The sequence below is a fragment of the Blennius ocellaris genome (genome assembly GCF_963422515.1).
Source record: "Blennius ocellaris genome assembly, chromosome: 2".
NCBI classification, from domain to species: Eukaryota; Metazoa; Chordata; class Actinopteri; order Blenniiformes; family Blenniidae; genus Blennius; species Blennius ocellaris.
Genome location: NC_137651.1, coordinates 26716904 through 26733624, shown reverse-complemented (window position 1 = coordinate 26733624; position 16721 = coordinate 26716904). Strand labels below are relative to the sequence as shown.

General features: G+C 41.3%; 1 protein-coding gene across 1 annotated transcript in view; it reads left to right on the top strand.

The window, feature by feature from the left end:
• The first annotated feature begins 8206 nt into the window (after positions 1-8206).
• Positions 8207-16721, top strand: part of bcl9l (bcl9 like) — a 30348-nt gene continuing 21833 nt past the window's right edge. The window contains exon 1 of the mRNA XM_080507550.1: positions 8207-8544. The gene's annotated coding sequence lies outside the window, so the exon portion shown is untranslated. The remainder of the gene's footprint in view (positions 8545-16721) is intronic.

The following is a 16721-nucleotide window of genomic DNA, read 5'->3' as shown; positions in this document are numbered from 1 at the left end:
TCAATAACAAGGACAGTTAATGACAATATATTGCAGGAATTTTGATCATATGTAAATCAACAAAAGATTCACTATTTATCATTCTTTCTTTTTTTGTTAATTAAGTGATGCAGTGTGGTAAAACAGTATTACCCTAAATCAGGACTAAAGTTTATGCAATTTATCCTGATTTAAAGAAAGTGAAGGAGCTTCAAAAAAGGTTAATTGATGAGGCTTCAATGGGTGTTGAAGATGGAAGATGGAGTGCAGAGCGTCATATTGTTTACACATGCTCTGTCAGGATTCCTCTTTCTCGAGTCCCCCTCCAATATAACATGTTCTTCTGCTTACCAGTGATGTTCCACAGTAGCTGTGTTTATGCTGTCACCAGCGGAGGACAGTAGTGAACGAAACGGTGAGTGATTAAAGTTCATGAGAGTAACTCTACTGCCATCTACTGTTTAAACATTCAGTTTTCTTGGCGGTGGCATGGCTTGTACGTGATGAAAACGTCTATATTTTTGGGAGACCACGTGATTACAAGCAAAAATCACTATTTTAAGTCAACCTTCTGGTGCAAAATACATCGAAATGCAAAAACAAAAACAACTTCTCCTGTTGCATGATGGTTGTTTCATCAGGGCTGTGATGTGTCTGCTACTCTTAATAAATTAAGAAAATTCTGTCTTGCAAAAGTCTGAACTTAGAAGAATGGATGAAATAATATATATATTTGTCACATCCCACTGTGTCGCCTGCCTTTCAAAATTATTTTCTTATAAGATAAAAAGAAATGTTAAAGAAAAACATCCTCAGCATAGGTCAGAAAAAGATAAAAGGGTTAGAATCAGTAAAATTGCTAAAAGCAGCTTAAAAAGAGAAATCATGTCAAACGGCTGAAAATAGCTAAAACAGCTATAAAACAGGTTAAACACACCACAAGAGGCAACAAAATAAAAACCTTCCAAATTGTCTGAAGGAGTCAAACAGCTACATTTTCATTAAAAAAAAATAGGATAAAACTACAAAAAATGGAAAATAGCTTTAAAACAGCAGAAAATGGCATAACGGCAAAGGTTGCAGAATTTATTTTCTATCTTTTAAATAGTGCAAATTGACAACAAACAACAACTGCAAGCCTGTCACAGAGAGTTCAAATGGTTGGGGAAAAAAAGCAAAACAAAACAGGTAAAGTATTTCAATAATAGCCCGCACCGTATGTATATATATGAAGCTGTGTTATCCTCATTTTAAAGATTAACATGTGTTGTGGCTCCAGTCAAACTTTAATTGGTGGAAAGTGACGAAAAAAGTTTGATCATAAAGGTTACAAACAATATATGTGAAAGAAAAATATATTGATTGGAGTTTTCTTGATTATTTAATTGAATCACTGGGATGCAACTTCACAGAGATAAAATATAATAATAATTTCAATTATTCAACTTTTTTTTAAATTAGATTCTCATCTTCCTTCAAATTTTAATGCATCTCGTGCTCACACTTTATCAGCTACTTGATTTTGTAGTGATATTTATTTGTGTGAATAGAGGAGACAACACATGAACCATCGTGTTGCTTCGTGTTCATGTAAAAATCACTGCAGTGTGAACTTTCCCTCAATCCGCCACCGTCCTGGGCTGAATCCAAAACAAATCAGCCATCGTCTGCACACAAACAGCCACGGGGGGATTGAGGTGAACCAGCCACCTTGATTGTAGCACAAACAAGAGTTTGGTGATTCGATTAATTCTCTCAGGAAGCCAGATGCTCGTCTCTGTCTATTAATCAACAGCAGCACCTTGAAACCATGCGGGAGTCAAAGTTCTACATGAAGACTCACAGACGACGTGACGGGACCAGAATGTCTGTCCCATTCCTTTTTCCTGCATTTCCAACAAACAAGAGCCAAACGTTGAAGGCAAAAGCAACATGAGCACATGATTGTCGCTGACTTTGCTCTCCGGGGAATGCTCCTGTATCGTGATGTGCTTCATCATTACCTGTACCGGTCACCACGGCAACCACAACCACAATGGACTTTCCACCAAAGAGCATCCACATGGTGAGAGGGGGTAAACACACAAACAGCAGTATTTTTTAAAGGTTTTAATTGTTGCTGTTATTTGATGCTTATACGAGAGTAAATGATTAATAATCTGCAGTGGTTAGTCTTTGTATCGGAATATGGTACAGAACTATACAATTTTCAACGCTGGCAGATCTCAGTGTGATTTGGTCCCAAAAAGGACCACAAGCATTGAAAAACACCTAAAACCAACAGTTAGTATATACACTATAAATACTAACCCTGGATGTGATAACTGCTTCCTTTAACTGAGCTGTCTCTGGAGTAGATCTGACTCAAAGTCTATTATTTGATGTCTTTGTGTTATGTTTACCTCTATGTTCATTGTCCTGCTGTGTCCCACAACTGACTTCAACAACAGTCAAATTGATGCTAACCTTTGGCAGCCATTTTGATGAAAAGGCAGCATAAAATCATGCCAATGCCTCCACCATACCCCCACTTCAGCGGTGACGCTCTCAAGTTTGGATATCATGGTGCCATTTCCTTGCCATATGTGGCGCTGTAAAGACTTCTTGAACAACTCAGCTATTGCTTCAGTTCGTGAAACAGTGTCCCAGTAGACATCAAGAAGCACTTGGCAAAGCGCAGCTTGTCTTCTCTTCACTAAGCAATCTGTGCATGGAGCTCTTGTGCCTTGTACCCACATTGAGGAACCACTTAAAGTTAGATTTAATCTGATAGCAAAATAACACGACAGCTCCAAATGTCCCGATTTGTTCGAGCAAAAAATAAAACAAAAAACATATAACATTCAGTTCAAAGTGTGTGAGTGGAAAGATGGTGACACACACAGTTGCAGCAGCTCAGTCGCTGCTTTGCATTTCTTTTTTTTGTGTGAACTTGTTGTATTTATTGTCCTAAGTTTGAGGTGCTTTTTTGTTTTTTAAATCAGGTGACTTTGTTCTTCATTTGACGACTGTTGATCAAAGGTCTGATCTTTGATGCTGATGATGTTTCTGTTGCATCACTGATGTCTCTGCTAGGCTGTCATCATTCTGTTACATTTACTACAATTCCCAAATCTGTCATCCTCTGTGAATACATTAAAACAGCAGTTATTTATTTGGAAAAAAATAAACTTAATGTTGTCTTTGTAATTTCCCTCTTTGCAGGGTCATCTCAATGGCCAGATTGGACACCAGGGGCCATATATATAACACTCCTGATCTGGTCTATTCTGGCTGACGGTTTATAAAAGACGTTTTATAAAAGACAATGACAGGCAAACAGTCACTCAGTGACGAGTTGTGTGGTTTTGTGTTACCACTAATTTCTGCAGAAAATGCAGAACTTCCCACAGTTATCTTTCCAGTGCACCTCAAACACACTGTATTTCACTCAAGTTTTATTCATTGGAATTCATTACGATGCATCATTTAAGATCTTTTTCAGCGAGAACGGATTGATACACAATTAATGACCTTCTTCTTTTGAGCCTTTTGCGTACAGGGTGTTCTCGCTTCCCTGTTTCTGTTCTGTGAACTGTGGTCGAGACTGTACGTGAGGGACTCAACTTCCTACATTGTTCCATACAATGGCAGGGATGCTGTTTGTCACCAAGGAAACCATTAGTTTCTTGGCAACATTCATAGTCTCCAACTGGCTCAAAAATTTTATCTAACGTCCGGATTCCAGCAGTGGAGTTGAATAAGAAAAGAGAGTGAGCTAAGTGCAGGAAAAGGCTTTGCGAGAGTAAAGATAAAAATAATAAAAATAAGAGCACACAGGTTAGCGATAGTAATATAATTTTTTTTAAATAATGTGGGTGTTGCAGTGGCATCTGATTATCTATGAAACCAGGGGATCAGATTCATCTCTCAGCTTGTATTAACATAAAGATTTGGGATTTTCTTCTTGGTGATTTTTGTAAAATAGTTGTAAAGACACATTATGTGACCACACAGCCTCTCTGGATAAAATTACTTCACCCTCCACTACCACTGTGAGGATTTTCGCAGTTATATTTCACCAGAACGTTTCTTTTAACTCTCATGTTCAGTAAGACTGCCTTCCTTCACACCTGCGAGACATCAAAAAAATCTGGAACATGTCGGCCAAGACTGAAACTATTACAACTATTTATCATCAGAGTCCAAATAATGTGAAAGGTTTTGAGTTAATTCAAGAAGCTGCAGACTGAAGATAGAAGGGAAGATCATATTTCTCACATATTGGTTTCTCTTCATCGGGTTCTCTTGGAAAAAAAAGAAATGAGGAAATAGATTTCAAAATTATTCTCTTCAAGTACAAAACTCTACAGAACGCCCCTCTGCCATAACTCATAGGACCACATTACCCCAGCAGAACACATTGTTCTCTGGCTTTGTGGACATGTTGAGAGCTCAAATGTAAAATCAGGGTCCGCTCTTGGGAAACTCACTCACACCATCTTCACTATGAAGACAAGAATAAAAGATAGAAAAAATTCTGGTGAGTTATTGTTCAGGCTGCCTCAGGTCACCCTTGACCACTTTCTCAGTGAAGCTGCCATAGGTTTGGATTCATGAGAGACTATTTAAAAGTTTTTATTTGTTTTACATGCCACTATTGAAGATCATTAACATAAAGTCTCTCCTGTTCATCCACTCCAGTACCATGATTATCTTCACCAATGGAAACTGGGGTGGAAAGTTTTTTTTGTTTGTTTTTTTTGTCTGCATGTATACATTTATTTATTGGTTTGTATAAATGTGTTTTACCAACTTTTCACAAAAACTATTTAGCCGAAATGCATGAAATCTTCAGGGATGATTTGCAATCATCCAAGGACCAGTCGATTAGGAATGTTAACGGCAAACTGTTTCTGAATTAATCCCCCAAAAACTGTGAACAAATGTCCCATACATAGCGGATGGGAGAGGCACTTCTTCTGTTTCTTCTTCTTCTTCTTCTTCTTCTTCTTCTTCTTCTTCTTCTTCATGAAGCTGCATTACAGCCATCTGCAAGTTCGAACTATCGACATTGACGACCACTACTCTCCTCATCCATGATGACTATTTCTGTCTCTCCCTTATCAGCAGTTTTTTGTCCTTGATGATTGTTTTCCTTGTTCTTCTTCACTTGTTTTCAAAGGCAGCAGACATCCGTGAGGTTACATTAGTGTCATCTGCTGGTTCCAGCTTGTCCATACCATTCCCACTTCTCAGAAAGAAAGAAAGAAAGAAAGAAAGAAAGAAAGAAAGAAAGGAAGAAAGAAAGAAAGAAAGAAAGAAAGAAAGAAAGAAAGAAAGAAAGAAAGAAAGAAAGAAAGAAAGAAAGAAAGAAAGAAAGAAAGAAAGAAAGAAAGAAAGAAAGAAAGAAAGAAAGAAAGAAAGAAAGAAAGAAAGAAAGAAAAAGAAAGAAAGAAAAGCAAGAGAAACCTCATGGAGGAAATCAAGTGAAATCAAAGGAGATCAGCCATGGAGTTGCCATGGAGACACTCACTGGTCAGTGTTGTCACACAGTGATGCTGCTAACTAGTTTCACTAACCTCTGTTCCACCTCTGCCCCTGTTGTTCACTTTGTATTTTATTGCAATCTAAACAGATGCATCTATTGTAATTGTCGCTCTTCAAGTGGAAGTAAATTGGAGTGAATCTTGCAGCAAACAGGCGTTTGGCTTGCGGCTTGTCATCTTCGACGTTGTCAAATGATTTGCGTTTAAGGGCTTTTGATGCATCACCATCATCATAGATATCAACCTGTTAACGCATAAAATCCTCTCTGGCTTTCAGCATCACTCGAGCCACAAGTTATTTACCCTTATTAGTCATTCCCCCTGTTGGACTGACCTTAATGTTCCCATATCAGTACCTTATCTTTTTTAAATGAGAGATCTTTTACACCCAAAGAGATGCACAGTGACTCTTTCCTCTGCTCGCTGTCAGGATCTGAATTAAAAGATGTATTATTTTGTCATCCATCAATGCGCCTATTTTTGTTTGAAATCTATATTATTATCAATACTCTTATGAAAGGTCCTCCCTCAGATACATCTCTTTGCTTATTTTTCTCTGTAGCACCATCTCACTCCCTGAGGGTAAACCAATTTACATTCTTGTTTTGCTCTTCAGATCCATGCCAGTTTCCATGACAACATAGTTTCACTTTCTCATCCTCTCTGTCTCACTCTCTCCATCTCCCCCCTTCCTCTCCTCTTCTCTCATTTCCCTCTGCTCCTTTCTTGTGTTCTCTTGACCTTCCTCCAATGTTATATTTTCTTTTTCTACAAATACAGGAGCACAGTTTCCTCCCCTCCACTCAATTCCTCTGCTAATTGAAGTCATTCCTCTGTGCAGCGTATGGATGCCCAACAGAGAATCATGGCCACAGATTAAACATACCTGGGTGGTGTGATGGAATTCAGAGCATCTTTTTCTTTCTTTCTTTTTTGCCTTCATATATTGATATACAAATGCGGCACAGTCTTTCTGCCGGCTGTTTCACTCAGGCTTAAATATCTCCGGGCTGGTCCGTTTGGCAGCAGCTATGCCTGCAGCTAGAAATTATTGAATCATAACCAATGCTGCTGCAGTGAGTATTCTTTTCCTTGATTAGAAAATACACTTTCTTGGCAAACAGTTACATGCAATGTCTAAAAATAAGCAAAACCAGATGAATATTGCGAAATTGATTATTTCATTCTTTCATTAAAAAAAAAAAAAAGTATTTTATACTCTAGTCTAGACGGTTTGTATTACCGTCCTGATTTGGCGTATGATGAGAAAGTAAGGTGGAATGGACACCTCGACTACATGGCATATGATTAAAAATCTCTGGCTATTTAATTACTCAATGATTAAAAAATGCTTGCAGCCAACAGGTGCGATGCTGCTCCATCAGTGAGATTAATGCCAGTCTGTTCTGTCTTGTCTGAAGGGAGAAGGTCGGGTAAAAGAGGGGGACAGTCAACCTGCACCATCATGACCATGTAAGTCAGTTTGCTGATCAGCTGCAGACCTCTTCTCCTACCCCGAAGCATCTTTTCATTCCTCTCCTAAGCTGACATTACGTCGGTCTCGAGAATTTGCTGATGAGTCTTCACTTGACATTCAACTGGTTGCTTCATGTCCGGCGGGAGAAACTCCACACCAGCCGTCCCCAACCTTTTTTGTGCCACGGACCGGTTTAATGTCAGACAATATTTTCAAGGACCGGCTTTTAAGGTGCGGGGACCGCTGCTTTACACAACCTTGCAGCCCCATCCAGAACATTAAAACTTTTTATGTATAGATAAATAGCTGATTTCCAAGTTTTCTGGAAGAAACTGATCCAACTATCCATCCATGGGCCTTCGATACTGCTTCATCCTGTGCGCCGGAGTCAATCCCAGCAGGACTCACACACCTGGACAGGTAACCAGTCCATCACAGGACAAACACAGAAACAAACTCTGCCATTCACACCAATTAGTCCCGCAATGCATGTTTTGGGAATTAGTAGGAGTACTCATGCACACATGAGGAGAACATGCAAATTACAGATTATGCAGGATTAAAAAAAAAAAAAGCTTGTATGTGTTTTGTCATACTTGTGTTGCTTGAGCTTGATGGCAGCCAGGAGAAGTCAGAGGAGTTTGCTTCTGTTCATGAATTTAGCCTCTCCAAGAATTAAACCCACGAGATATTGGAGTTCATTTGAGGGAAAGCAACCATGTCTTCTCCTGCTACCCAAACCACTAGAGGGAGTATGTATCTGGAAGATAAATGGTTTAATAGTGCAATTGGATCCCCACTTTTTATTAATTAGGTCTTTATGTTGAGTTATATTTACCTGTATGTTGATGTTTAAAACGAGTGCAAACGTGTATTATAAAAAGGTGGATTATTATAATTAATTAAATCGTGGAAATAAAATGCATAGGAGAAAAGTGTTGGGGGAAATGTATTTTAAAGTCCAGATAAAGATTTTTCTTATTTATTCTTATTTTTAATATATATATATATATATATTAATGCGGGAAAGAAAAGCCGTGCAATGTAATAATGACGTGATGAAGATCAGAGTCCAGAAGTCCAGTGTGACAGACAGATGATCAGATCAGATCGTATCAGATCAGCAGCAGCGGCGGTAGCAGCGGCAGCAGCAGCTCGGTGACATACGGATGCCCGTGTGGCCACACTAATTATCGTAGCGATATGGAGAGAAGAGGCGAGCGGCGGCGGCGTCCTGCCCTTCTGCATCTCCAGCAGTGGGAGTCATGAACCGCTGCAAGGTGACGCGTCCTCTCAATCCGGGCGAAACTTCCCCCTAGACGTTATCTATCACCGCCGCCACAACCCCCCCGGTCCGCTCCGCAGACAGACAGCGGGGTCGCTCGGTCGGGGAGTCGCGGGACCATCTTGCGCAGCGGCTCGGGGAAGAAGACGGAGCCGAGCGGCGGCGGCGGCGGCGGAGGAGGAGGAGGAGGCGGAGGCGGACACTCCGGGGAATGTCGACCGGCCGTCAAGTCCTGACATCGGCCCTCTTCAGATCTGAAACGGCAGCCGAATGGGGTAGAGTACATTTCAGAGCTACAGTCGCTGCGGGGAGCCCGTTAGCACGTCCCCCCCTCTCCTCTTCCTCACCCACCCTCCCTCCCTCCCTCCTCGCGCTCCAGCTGTCTGCTTTTAACGTGCGTAACTTTCGGAGGGGAAGTGTTTGGGTCGCTAGTTGCACGCCGATAAAGTTCAAATCCCATTAGCTAGCATGGGCTCGCGTGTGTGTGTGTGTGTGTGTGTGTGTGTGTGTGTGTGTGTGTGTGTGTGTGTGTGTGTGTGTGTGTGTGTGTGTGTGTGTGTGTGTGTGTGTGTGTGTGTGTGTGTGTGTGTGTGTGTGTGTGTGTGTGTGTGTGTGTGTGTGTGTGTGTGTGTGTGTGTGTGTGTGTGTGTGTGTGTGTGTGTTACGGCAACGTCAGCTTACAAGCAAAGCAAGTAGCCTAGCGGAGACGTGAATTAGCATGCTAAAGTTAGCCGAAGGTGGCGCAGCAAGTCCTCGCGCTCCCGCCGCGCGCCTCTTTGCCCGGGTTCACATCAGGGGCACGTGTCCTCAAAAACACTTGCGCACTCAACTTTATTATCCCCAACATTAACGACATTAGCCCGCCAGCTAGCTGTATCTGACGGGGTGTGTGTGTGTGTTTTTGTTCTCCCGTGCAAAACGGCAACACAGCGTCCAGCAAAGGTGACAGGCTGCGTAACGATGGCTGTCACTTCCAAAACTCGACGTTATCCGTTTATTCCGCTGCCGTACAAAGAGCTCGTAATAGGAAGTGCACGCGCCGCAGAGATCCAGCTGCAGCATCACAAGGTTGAGTGCTGCTGCTGCTGCTACCACTTCTCCAGCTGCGTGTCACATGCCGACAAAGCATGAACAAGGCTTTTCTTCCAGCCTCGTCTTCCTCTGAACGTCTCACTGTATTGCATCCTTTCGGTGCAGCCTGTTGATCATGCTGTGATCATGCTACACGGGCTACATTTCTTGCTGTTTTCCGTGCAGAGGCACTTCATGCTCTGTGTGTATCTACAATATCCTGGAGAGCTATATATAGCACCTAACAGAGTTTGCAACTTGATCCGAATTGTCTCTCAGGGCTCCAGTACACTCAGTGTTTCTCTCCACTGGAAGTCAAATATCTCTGTTCGTCGAGGAGCATCGTTTTTTGTATTCCTTCAGACTTTCACCAAAAGGCAGTCCTCCTGCTCACTCGGTGCCTTGTGTTTTACAGTATGCCTTGTCCTCTGGGGTCTCTGGTACTGAAGGAACCTTTGTGCAAGACAATTAGGTATATCCAGGATTAATGTTTTGGTTTTTTGGTCACTCTTCTTGAAACTGCACACTTCCCTACACAAGTGTCAGCTCTGATGACAGTGAAAGCTGCCTTCCGGTACCAAAAAAGGCTTGTGTATCTATAAATGTAACAGCACAGCAAAATATAAGCGCGCGTATTGATTGACGTATTCCCGGCGTGAATAAAAACCCTTCTTCCCTGCCTCTTCTTTTTTTTTTTTTGTAGTTGATTTGAATGAGTTAGTGGGTGGTAGCTGCTGCATGTCCACACAAACCGCCAGAGTGCAAGCCGACACAGATTTGGTGAGCTGCTGACAAAGTGTTTCTTATCTGGCTAGGTGATCTGAGAACTTTGGGGTGAGTTACAGGCAGCGCCGCTAAGGTGAGCTATGAAAGAATAATGTGACATTGAGAACGTTTCCACACGGCAGAATATGCAAAGCCCCTTAAGTGATGCACTGTATAGGCATTGTTTAAAAGAGAGGTGGGGGGGGGGGGAGAAACTATATAGTAAGTTTAATCTTTTTAAAGACGCGTGCACTTATGCTCATAGCAATGCTCCCGCGCTGTGGTGTCTTGCCGCTTTTCTGTGTGTGTGCTTATCTTTTGGCGTGTTTTGCATACAGCCCTGTCAGTGGAAAGTACACCGACTGCTGCTTCTCAAAACTTTCAAGTGACCTCAATACATTCAGTAACACCAGGCAACTAGAGAGCGGCGCTTTAACCGTTGCTTTAACCGTTGTCCGCTAGTTCAGGTGAGAACAGCGCCAGTTGAACTCTGCACCATAAAACCACAGCGAGCGTGCAGGTCTTGGTCCGTTTCCAAGCCAACTGACGTGCTAGGAGTGAGAACGTAATCTGAGCCAACTCCAGGTTCAACCATTGGATACTGTACACCGTTTCATTGGGACAACAAGCAAGTAGATGCCTCTTCTTATTGTTTTACACGTGTTTGGAAAGTCGATCTCGCTGGACCTTTGCGGGCCGGCCGTCTCCTGACGCGTTCACGGCCGATTAACGAAATAGCCTGTTTATTAAAGAGCACAGTCGAGAGGAATCTCCGGATTTTTTTGACTCGTCGTGCTGTGAAAATTGTGTTTGTTTGCAAGTTTTCAACTCGTCAACAGTCAAAACTGGATGACTCAAATGGGGACGTTCATCAAAGTGAACTTTCCAGATACAAAGCCAAGCCGTAGGTGTGATGATGGGCTCGATAAGCACGGCCCTCACGTTTCTCCGGAGCTCTCGTCACGTCGGGCAGGCCAAACGTGCAAGCGCTCGAATAATCTGTGGGTCATTTCCACTCAGTCGTTCCTGTAATTACAAGTATGCATTTATTTATTTTTTTAATCCAGGTGATTTTTTCTTTTTCCTGTTGGCTTTCTTTCATCCCAGATTTCTCTCACATTTCACCACTGCCTCAAGCAAGAACGTGCACATCAGGAACTGTCACTGCTCCTTATTCAGTGTTATACATTGACAGGATTTCTTTTATTGTTGCTCTCCTGTATCCAAGCTTGTTTTGTAGGCTTATTCAAGTTTCTAGAAAGATTTTTCAAAGTCCAATTATTACTTTGGCTGGAGTTTTTATGGTTGGCAGTGGGGAAATGTCACATTATAAAAGAATACATTAGAGAAGCTGCACTACTTTTGATGGTAACAGATTACTGTCAGAGAACCAGAATGGGCACTCGGTAGAGCGCATACTTTCACCAATGCCACATTTGTCACCATGGAAACCAATGGATTTTCAAGGTTATTTGATACGCCACACCACTCATTCCATAATTTGTCATAGCCGTTTCAGTCGCTTCATGTTGTTGCAGCGTTAAGTTTAAATTATGTTCTGTTGGTTCCTATTCTTTTGTGTTACTTGAACACACTGTTGGAGCAAGTAAATAACTTCTCTGGGAGCTTTTCAATCCCAAAATCTATTGCATTGGTGAAGATTTTGTTCCTGAAGATTTCATGCAATGCGGGTCAGTAGTTTTTGCAAGGTTACATCCATACATGCAGACCAATAAATACATAACGTCACACAGACCTCCACATTGTCCTAATGGAACAAAAATAGTTTCTACTGCTTCCTTTTCTCACCTTTTACTAATCTCAAGTTGCCTTTTGGGAGAATACATGCATACATTCCTACATTTCATACTTGCCTATAGAGAGGAGTTTATTACAATCTCATATGAAATCAACAATAATGATAATTATAATATTATAACAAACAGTTCTGGTGTCAGAATTGGCAGATATGCAAATTCAGATATCGGATCGAAAGTGAAAAAACTTGGATCGGTGCATCCCTAATTGTTGTCCATCTACTGAGCATGTGCACAAGAACGATTTATCTGTCTGTGGTGTGCATAAGCATTTGCAGTGTTTCTTCAGTCTACACTAAAGTCAAATTCATACTTCTTAAGAACAAGAAGAAATGTCGGACACTCCAGGGTCTTGTCGAACAAATAATGTAATTTTCTGTACTCGGCTCCTTTTTGTCTGAAGAAATTTATTTTGGCTGTGCCAACCGCCCGGGCCGAAGTATCTTGTGGAAGTTCTGCAGTGTGGTCCGCAAACTTTTGTGTGATTGGTCAGATTTTGCTTGTTTACTTCCACATTCCACCGCAGGTCCGCAACAGGCAGTGCGTTTTGTATTTATGCACTGCTGTGTGCTGCTCACACACGCTCCAGCTCGCTAATGAACGTATCAGTCATTACTGTCATCTTATTGCCTAATTGTACAGCTGCAGAGCTGTGCTCACTAACCAATTGCTTCAGTATGAACAGTTTTAATGGTTACTATATCACAAAACTCTTACTCACCTCATTCATCCAGAACTGAGTCCTACTTCAGGATTAAAGGATGTCCCACTGTCTCACTTATTGTTGGCTGCATCCACATTATCCAAGATACACTGGCAGCCTTTAATATAAACAATATTACCTTTTATAAGACCATTTTTCCACTGTCTGCATGTTTTTTTTTTTAATCACTTCTTCTTGGTTCATGAATGCGTTTGTTTAAAACTCTACCATCTCCATTATAGAGGATCTTCCTCTAACCAACTGATCATATCTTAGTGACTCTGCACTGCACTCGAGGCTGCTCCTCCTCAAAGGGACCATCAGTTATATTTTATCCCGATATAGTTAATATCCTCCATTCGCACGCAGATGTAAAACTCTGACGACCCATCTGTAGAGCGCATAGATTCATATTTTAATAATGATAATCCTTGACCAGCAAAGAAAACGTCTCTGGATAATGTAGAACAGTCACGATTTCCTGAGCAAACCAGAAGATGTGTGTTTGGCTCGACACTGAATGGCTTCTGTCCGTCAGTCCTCTGTTTTCCAGCTGCTTCTGTGCCGTAATGCCTCCCTTCTGCCTCGACCAAGGCTGCAGTTTAGTCCGTTTTTTTTTTTTTTTTCCCGTTCCAGTTGGCTTTCTTCCCAGAATGTGTTGGAAAGGATACAACCCTTGACCCTCTGTTCAAAACGAGTGCAGTGCTTCCCTGTCCCCAAGCTTAGGCAAAACCTGCAGGCTTCTTACACTTCATTTCTAACCTGTTGAGGTGGTTCCTTTTTACCGTTTGTCTCAAATAACAAGAGATCTGGTGTAAACTGCTCACATTCCCTTGCCCAGAATAAAAATCGGACCACATATTGTATGAGTCAAAGACGTGTGGCACACAACATGGCTGTGTTGAAGCAGAGTTTTCATCTGAAATATCCCCTCCTTCCTCTCTGTGAGTGACTGCATTTCGTTTTGTGGTGCCTTTGTGTGAAAGTGTCACGTCATTTGTTATCGCTGGTTTTTGTTTGATGTTTCTATTTTTATTTCATTTTTTTTAATCAACTTTTTTGTGTTGTCGGTTCAGCACCATTCAAATGTAAGATATTCAGATTGTCATAGTTTAGGAAAAAGAATGTCATCGAGCACTGTTGCAAAGTACAGTATGTATATTGTAAAAGTAAAAAAAAAAAAAAGGTCAACATGAAAAATATTAACATGGTGGTAAACTGGTGATTAATAAATTATGTAACGCAGGAAATGAGCGACGTCGGGAATGAAATCGGCATGATGGTGTCCAATTTTGTCCCACAATGCATTGCAGATAAACACTATCAACTCCCATGAGCAGAGTAAGGCCCTGTTTATGTGGAATTTCAAATGAAAATGTATTGTTTTTGCATTCTCGTTTCAGAAAACTTTCGTGTTTGTATGGCAACGTTTTTAAAACGATGCCCATTTCCGCAGAAATGCTGAAAAACCATGTAATTTTCATGTCGGGCCACCAGTAAGTGCTTTGTTGTTTTTTGTTGTTGGTTTTTTTTTTGGTAATGAAATCACACATGAATTCAAAGAACAATCCGCTATCGAAGATTTCCACATTGGGCCATTTTCAAAAAAGTTTTCAGTGGCTTCAAGCACCGTTGTGTAAAGGGACACCCAAAACGCAACGGAAGTCTTTTTAAATGAAAACATTGTCTGATTGGGGTCTGTGAATTGTCAGCACAAAGAAAGCAGCAGTGCAACGACTTGTAAACAGCTTGGATGGACGTGTTCCGAGAGTTTGTACCAAAGGTCAGGAGAAGCTGAAAAAACTCCAATCATTCATGTTTGTTGAAATAAATGCTGGAAACTTCCACTGTGCAAACAAGCTTAGAAATTTCCACAACTTCAAGCTGTGGAAAAAAAACAAAAGCTGTTGAAAAAAGCAGACTGATTGAAGGCAAGAGGCGGGAAGTAAAAATGGTTTGACAAGGGCTAAAAAGAGCAAGAACTGGATAAGGCTGCATGGTTGTCAATAATGTATGAGCAGGGCTTCCCCGCCTCTTTCTCAGAGGAATCCTGCTTGAGTACTTTGACCAAAAACGCCAATTGCACAGTGGGTCAGGTTTTTTGGGGGGGGTTTTTTCTCTCCTGCAAAACTTTTAAACAAGTTCTAGTTGTTTTTTTCTTGTCTATGGTCTCTGACAGCAGGGAGAAACAGTTTTCTCCTCCATCCAAAAGACAGTTCAGATGAGTAAACGGTTGCTTTGCAGGAAGCTTACACATCGGTTGCATCAACACAAAATCATCTTTTCAACTTGCAGTTTCTCAGCTATCAATGCCAGATTAGTTGTGTGTTTTTTTTTTATTGTAAACAGCTTGGATGAACGTGACACACATGACAAACCTTATACTTATAGAAAGCTTGTTTATTTACATTTTAAATGGGCCCACATTTGTAAGGAACACACATTTATGACATGAGTAGCAGGCCTCGGTATGTAGGTTATACCCATAAAATAAAATTTGTGAATGTTCCCTGCCGTAGCCAAGCACCTTACTGTGCTGTTGACTCCGGTTTGATGGATTTCGGGATCGGAGTCTTGAAGAAAAACCTCCCAACAGTCTTGACTTCACTCGATACTTCAATTATCGCCATGTCAGATATTGGCACATATCCAATATCGTGCAACCCTGCTACAAACAAGTTATCGACATTTTTTTTCTTTCTTTTTTTGTGACGTGTTTAGGTTATATACTAATATCAATAAAGCATGGAAAGCTTCAGTGTTGAAAGTCTCTCTAATTTATTGGGTTCTGACCCTAACAATTGCTCAAAAGGTACTGATGGCAGTTGGAGGCCGTTTCACAGTTTGGGTCTCATTTACCTTTCCTATGAGTGAAAGTTGGCAGGGGCTCCGGCTGATTCAATGTCTTTAAACCCAGGGGAGCTCGCTTGTCATCGTGCTGCTGTTTCCAAAGGTGCACAGCTTGCAAATCAATTTGGTTGTTACAACCCGACGTAAGCTGACGGAGCCGAATTTGGCTCAACTTAAATTCTGGGTTGGTGTTTTCCCTGTCCGAAATACAATGCAGTGGGTTTTAATTCAGCCAGTAACAGCCCACTGTAGATTTTGAATCTTTAGAAATCGTATCTGCAAATTCCTATTTCGTGACAAACGTTTAAGAGTTCTCAGGTTTTAGGGCTTGAACTACAGGAATCAAATTAAACTTTGTGTAGCACTTTCATACATTCTGTAGTACAAAGTGCTTTACATGCTTCAAAAGACATTAAGAACAAAACACAAAGAGGCATTGGAACACCAATAATAAAACCTTACAATCAACCACGAAATGCACGGGGAGCCAGTGCAGGGACTTTAAAACAGGTTTACTGTGCTCCTGCCTTCTGGCCTTCATCAGTACCCGTACTGCTGAATTGTGGCGGCGCTGAAGGCTGCTAATCCTTTCCTGGGAAAGACCAGCAAGCAGAGCATTACGGTAATCGAAGCAACTGCTCCTGCTTCTTTTATCTGTTTATCTTCTACTTTTCATATTATCACTTGACCAGTCTTAACTTGTTGGTGAAGGCAAACTGGGCAAATGTTCAGTCTTGTCCTTGAGCTGAACATCTGTGGAGACCGTATATGATAAAGGTTCAAATGCTGTGTGTCTCCAGTGAGACTGAAAATGTAGTTTAAGTTGCTCCAAGCAACTATAGCAATGTCAAAAGTTAAAACATTTTTGTCCAACAAAAGGCTCCACAACATTCTGGGTTACATTACACATGGAAAAATGATTCACAATCCACTTCAGAGCCCCCAGTTTCCCAATTCTTGCAGGTTCAGAAGCATACAGCAGGTTTAAGGTTGCGACAAGAGGGACGGTTTGGGGTTTTGTCTGATAACTTTTGGGAGGGAATTTGAAAGGGGTTGTTGCATCAACCGCTTAAACCACATATCAAAGAAAAAAAATACTATATATGACTTAAGGTTTGATTCCTTATGACCCCGAGTGAAGCCTGAGGTCCTCTGCTCGGCCCTCGATAATGATTCTGCAGAACCTTTGCGATCGATCGCATCCAACTGTAGAAAACCATGCAAGTCTCCTTTTGACTTATGCAAT